Source organism: Meleagris gallopavo, chromosome 6, assembly GCF_000146605.3.
Source record: "Meleagris gallopavo isolate NT-WF06-2002-E0010 breed Aviagen turkey brand Nicholas breeding stock chromosome 6, Turkey_5.1, whole genome shotgun sequence".
Classification (NCBI taxonomy): Eukaryota; Metazoa; Chordata; class Aves; order Galliformes; family Phasianidae; genus Meleagris; species Meleagris gallopavo.
The window spans coordinates 18,761,116-18,767,837 of record NC_015016.2 but is presented as its reverse complement, the minus strand read 5'-3'; the positions used below and the strand labels follow the sequence as shown (position 1 = coordinate 18,767,837).

The following is a 6,722-nucleotide window of genomic DNA, read 5'->3' as shown; positions in this document are numbered from 1 at the left end:
AACTCCTTCAAAAAGAAACAAAAACAAAAACAGAGCAGTTGTTTTCTTAGAATCATTTAAAAAAAAAAAAAGGTTCAGGTATGAAAATGCAACTTGGTGTCTTGCTTATGTAAACTGCAATCTTGGAGGGAAGATGTGTACGCTGATATTCATCCAATACTGATAGGATTCGTAGCTAAATGGGTTATAGCAGCTAACCAAATTATCTTTAACGGCTGGTAATAAGTACTTTTGGAATCATGGAATAACAGAAAGAAATACAGGTTGAAAGGCATCTGGGAAGGCCTTCTAGCTCAACCCACCAGTACAAATTAGGGTCTAATTCATAGTTAGAAATAATTTTAAACTCAAATTACATTTATAAGACAAATTATATGGTTTTTTTCCAGCCAAATATTGAATAAATCCAAGGAGATTTCAGAGCTTCTCCAGGCACTTGTTCCAATCTAATGCATCTGCATACAATCAGTGAGTTTTTCTCCAAGGATGTTCACTCAGCCTTTTTTTTTACCATGGGTCATAATTCCCTTCCCTGCCATGAGACACAGTAACTTGGGAGGCCTGCAATCAATGACTAATAAAGATACTCATGATTATACACACTCATCTGTAGCTCTCAGAAAGGTTCATATAGGGAGATATAAAAGCAGAAGGAAGGGAAGAGGTTTTAATTGATTTTTTTACATTATTAGCCCTATTTCGTAATTCATGTTTGGTGCAGCTGAATAGTTCAATGTCTTCAGCATTACTCAACCTAAATATTTGGCTCTGTATTGTTTTTCCTGGTTCAAAAGAGAATTGTTAACATTAGAGAAGAGTTTATAGGTATCCTAAATGAATCTTGGTTTAGTTTGGGTTAGAGTACTAATGTTTATTTTAGACCATTTAGATTGCATTTTGGTTTTAAGGAACTCTTGAAAAAATAATCAAATAAATATATTCATATTTCCGATGGACTGAAGTGGGCCCACTGGGCCTGTGACTCTAAGATTAAGTAAACAGAAAGACTAGTGGAAGTTGAATCAGTAGCCATAGAAGTAATAAAGACTTGCATTGGACTAGTAGCTCCCAAAAGTAATGTTTAAATGGCTCAAGCACTAAACTTCTACTTAACCATAGCAAATCCATTTGTTAAAATATGCTGTAGAGAACATTATTACTTGTTGATAGAAGCTGAATCTCAACATTTTTTTAAGATGTAGTCCAAATAATGTTTCTTCTTTAGCAAGAATGAGTTGATTTATGATACATCAACCCTGTGAGCAAAACAGTTTAATTGCCTATGACATTTTCAGCTTTGTTAAACATTCTGAAAGGCTTCTCACAGGATCAAACTGAAGATAATGTCATCAATAACATGCAAGAAACCTATTCATGTTTAGTTATGTGATATATATGTACATGTATGCAGTAGAAAAAAAGGAGCAGTGCAAAACAGAAGGTACTGGATCTACGTGAGTACAGCTTGTCTCCTGGGGGGGCAAATAATCTATGTTGTTTCCAAGAGAAGGAAAAAAAAAATTAAAAATCATTGCATTGCTCAGTAAGAGATGTTGCAGTATTTTGAAGAATACTTTCTCTATTTAAAAGCACACATAAAACTTTCCTTTTCTTTTTTAGTCTAATTTAACATTATTCCTATGGCAACCTGAAGTGATTTTCAAAGGTATATGAAAAATTTTGGAAACAAAATTTTCAATAATAATTGATATTTTTCACTTCACAAAAAAAATATACTGCACTAAGCAGTATCTTTAGAATAGCAATCTCCAGAACTCCTATTCAGATAAGGAAATAATAATAATAATAAAAGATTGTTAAAGGTATTTTCCTCAAATAGGAAATCTCAGGATATTAAGAGATGAAATTCCAGTAATGTTCTTTTCTTCAATTTGAGGCAATGACAGATTTTTTTTTCTATTAGATTGTAAAAATAACATAAAGACTTTATGTCATCTATCCTCTAGTAACTGAAAAACATCTATCTTAATGTGGTTATCTTTGACCAGCCAGATCAGACTGCCTTGGAGGGCACAGAGATTATATAGCAAAGGAGAATATAATATAACCAGTTCAAATCTGAGATTACATGATGTCTGGTTTTATTTCAGTGTTAACGCTAAGAATCCTTTGTCACACATGGCAAAGCTTTTCAAGCACAATGACTTCATTTTAATTCATTTTTTAAGCAGATTTTAGAATACTTTACAAAATTGAACACTGACACATTTTGGAAGATATAAAATATTTTAAATGAACAGCAGTTTGGATTGTTGAGGATGCTCTCAGTAGGAATTTCAGGTAACAAGCCACAGTATTAAATGGTAACAAATATCTCTTAAAGATACCTCTTCAGAAAATTAAACTGGAATACCTTTTATAATATAAGAATTTTATAATAGAAGAAGATAGTAGTTAAAAGTACATCAGACTCTGTTGCTGCAAGCAATAGTTTATGTCACAAGATTTATTTTTTGACACAGAATTATTCTCACACTTGTTAAAGCATGCAGTGTCTACAACTCCTAGCACAACAGCTGTTAGAGTTTTTTTAATAGACTTTTATTCATAGCCTAACATATGAAACATCTCCAGTAGATCTTTAAAAATGATGTGACATTCTTAATGGACAAAAATATTTCAATAATTTAATTGTTTCAAGAGTTTTTATTTTAAATGGAAAAATTCTTGTGGATGCATCGAGGAGAGTATTCAAGGAGTTTGATAATGACAACTACATAAGTATCAGTGTAGGATAGTGGAATAAAGTTCAATAAGAATAGTGTTCACTGTCAGACAGACAAGAGGAAATAGAAGTATTGTACACCTCAGGGATAATGAATTACATGAAAGAATACCTTCATTAATCTCCATTTGGACAGCAACATTAAAAGTTAGGACTTTGGACAGTATCTACTGTGAAACCAATCCTTCATGCAGAAAAATCCAGGCAAATCCCTGTGCTCACACCTGTTCCATGTTAAGCCTGCAGAAGTAGAGGAAAGTAATACTTAATAAACTGTGAAAAGTACTATTCAGGCTGACCCTCTTCTATTTGTCAGAATTTGGGTCCAACTCTGAACTTCAGATATGCTGGCATCACTCCAGTCTGGAGTCCTTTAATTCCAAATCATTTCTGGGACATCAGTATCCTAGTATGCATTTTCCAGTTTATGAAATGGGAACAAATAATTATGTGATCTCTGAAGCTGCCAATAGGATAAAGGTTTTCAGCAGATAACTAAGCTGTAATCCTGTTTGCCACAGATAGAAGTGGTCAAGTAGTCCTTACATTACCTTACATAATTTCTTCAACTGATGACTAGAATTGGTCTACATTTGCCTCTGTTTCTAAGTAGGAATTTAATACTCTCCAGAAGCTCTTCCTGTATGTGCTGGCTTCTAGCATTCATGATGCTACTGCTCAAATGAATATGCTCTACTTTTTTTCTGGCCTTTTATCTACAGGGCTGGCACACAAACAATACACATTAAATGCCCTACAGAGCTAAATTATCTAACTACAGAAATTAATACAGAAAAGCAGAAGGCTAACTGAAAAATTAAGCATGATTAAGCTGGATAGACACATTTTACTAAGAAATTTGAAAACAGATTAGAGATTGAAATGCCATTTATAAACAGCAATGATGTTCCAGACATTGCAAGCAGTGTGTCAAGACAGAAGACCATTAGACAGATCAGAGATCACAGAAAAGAGTAAAAACATTCATATAGAGGAACCATACTGAATTTAAGGGAAGTACTGTTTCACAGAATGCAGCGTGAAATGTTTGTTCTTCCTTGTGTGGATGAGAACCAGAAGGTAAATGAAGAGATACGGGAAGATTTAAAAATACGGCAAGTGTGAGAGTTCAACCACCAACTAATAATGTTAGTTCAGAAAAGATGAGCAACTTTCACTGCCGTTTCTTAGATATCTGATTCTACATAGATTTCCTAAGTAACTAATTCATAGATTCATGGAACTGTCTGAGTTGGAAGGGATCTTTCAGGTCATCATCTGGAGAAAAAATCACCTGCGTGTTTGTAAGATTATACTATACAGATAACACTGAATGCAGATGCAGTTAGAATGTAACAAATTAAGTGATGAGCGTGACCTTATGGTATGCTTTAGTAGCAAAGAAATACAGTAAACAGGACAGGAAGGTGAGTGTCACTGACTCAACACATGACTCCAAACTTTATTTATCCTTTTACAAATTAAATGGATCTGGGACACAGTGTAACATAAGGCTTAGATACAGAAAAGATATTACTAGAAGTGGGCTAATATTTATTGCAGTTCACCCTTACAAAAGCTCTAGGTTTGCATGATGGAAGGCTTGGCTGTCTCCCAGTAAACCATGACCATTCCAACTTTGGTATGTCCAATAGTTATATCTCAGAAGGCTGTACTTTACTTGCATCTTCCAGTAATTTTCACAGTGTTGCTCAGGGAATCAGTTTGCAAATGAATATGGTGTTCTACAAATCAGCAAAAAATGGTGAGTCCAGACTTTTTTTAAGGTCAGTGGATCAATTGTTTAGTTGAGGTGAGCAACAAGAGCGCTTTGATGCTCTAATGGGAAAAAATGTTATTAACAAAATGCACATAGCACCATGCTTCAAGTTTTTTTATGTATTCATTCAGCTTTGCTAAAGAACAAAGTTTGTGAAAATTAGTGGGTAAACCTTATTTCATGCATCATTTGCAGTAACTCTTTTCTGTATTTCGGCTGCACTAAAAATAACTCCATGGGAGATAAGAAAGGTGCTAGAACAACCAGATGGCACTTGCTTATATTTATAACATTCATGTCTAGGGATAAGCCATATGAAACATACTAAAAGACTATGAAATGCTTGCATCATAAAGAAAACAGATTTAAAATTAATCATTTAATTTTATAACGTGATCTCAGACAATAATTTAAAAGATTAAGACAGATAATTCCAAAAGTATCTGCAGCTAGCAAAATGCTAGCCTCATGTAAACAGAAGTTAGCCAATCTAAGACCCTCATTGTAGATATATTCATACAAATACACAACTGCTGGCATAAAATAGTTCCTAAATTATAAAAGTATGTTTTTCAGAATCTAGGATTTTTCAGGACTACTTGCCTTCCTTCCTCACTCTGGTGCACCTAGCAAAAATATTACATTCAAATTTAGCAAATAAAATCTTCTTTTGAATCTTGGTAAATAACAAGTTACTTCATATGCAGTGAGATTTATTTTTTCCACCCTTCTACAGTCTGGGTGGTTTGCACACATAAACTCCATTAGAAGACACAGAGTTCTCTGTGTCAATGCCAATCTTCAGATCTTGCTGAAGTGATCTCAGATTCTCATTCATGGCAGAGAGACTTTTCATCCCTCATTAGTAACTCTGTGAACAGTTTCTTCTCCTAAACTGTAATAACAAGAATTAATATGATTAAATGGGTAATGCCTGTAATGAAAGTGTATGCACCTTAGCCTGTTGCCTTATCATTTCCATGGGAACTCTAGTCCAAAGAATGATTAAATTCATCTAACTAAAGACAGATAAACTACACCCCAAAAAATGTCTTATTTTCCTGTACTTTATCTAAAAAGCTCTGGATGATCAGCACAGCTAATACTGTCTACCATACAAAATCTAAACAGAAGTTAGATGTCTGAAAGCAGGTTTACTATGCCAAATGTATACCTTCTTCTTCAAGACTGAGACTGCCATAAAGAAACTCACTTCCTATGAAATTATTTGCTCAGTATTACTGATACAAACACAAAGGCTATCCTATTGAGGTTTCTGCAGTTCTGGAAAGCAACAACATTATTTCCTGTCAGAAACCCATTCCAGTTTGCCAGCACACTGTGTTATGTATACCTCACCTGGATATAATCTGGGGTCCATGCTCTGACCAGAGTAATGGAGGAAACCTCGCAACCTCCCATGCCCTGCTTGGAACTCCTCAGGTTATAGAGCCATCACTATCTGGCAGTGAGTCTCTATTGCTGTAGGTTTTGCATTTCTACAATTAGACGTATGGCTCCCAACGGTGGTGCAGCTACACCTCACCAAGACGCTGACACAAAAGCTTCAAGCCACTGTAAGGTTCAGCAGGTATTCCCCCCCATCAGCGTCCTTATTTCCATTCCTTTTGGTTTCTCTTCTCATTTTCTACAGCACTCTCCTATCCTCTCCTTACCCTGTTCCTCCGGCCCCACCAATTCTACCTTCCCTCCTCACTCCTGTTCCCATTGCTGCTGTTGCATCGAACTCACAGATTTGTTCAAGGCAGCTAAAGATGCCCCATTTCAGAGGGGTATTCCCCCCCCGGCATTCTTGCTGCTCCCTTGTTTCTCCTTTTACCTACCAACTATTCAGCTTGTTTTCAAGTATCATCTCAACTTCTCCCCTCATGTCCGGCTCAGACTTCAGCTTCAAACCCAGTTCTCTTGAAGCAGCCCACTCCAAAATCCCTACTAGCCCATTCCTGACCCCATCTCTCAACCCACACTCTCTGTCCCAAGGCTGCCACCTGTTTTCTCCCTCGGAGGACCATCCCACTCCATTGATGACAACTGCCGGTTTTGCCAGTCACCACCTTTCAGTATTTCCTCGTCGTACCTCGCGCGGTACCCACAGCCCCAACAGGCTGGGGTGAGGAGAGGCGCTCGCTTTTCAGCCGAGGCGCTGCGAAGAGTCCCCGACGGACCCAGTCCGCG

At 36.3% G+C, this 6,722-nt stretch overlaps 1 long non-coding RNA gene across 1 annotated transcript; it reads right to left on the bottom strand.

The window, feature by feature from the left end:
- Window positions 1–2,081: 2,081 nt before the first annotated feature.
- LOC116216737 lies at window positions 2,082–6,714 on the bottom strand. The gene is made up of 2 exons (XR_004160092.1): window positions 6,625–6,714; window positions 2,082–5,421 (listed from the first exon to the last, which is right to left on the bottom strand). It is a non-coding gene; the product is annotated as an uncharacterized LOC116216737 (long non-coding RNA).
- Window positions 6,715–6,722: the final 8 nt, after the last annotated feature.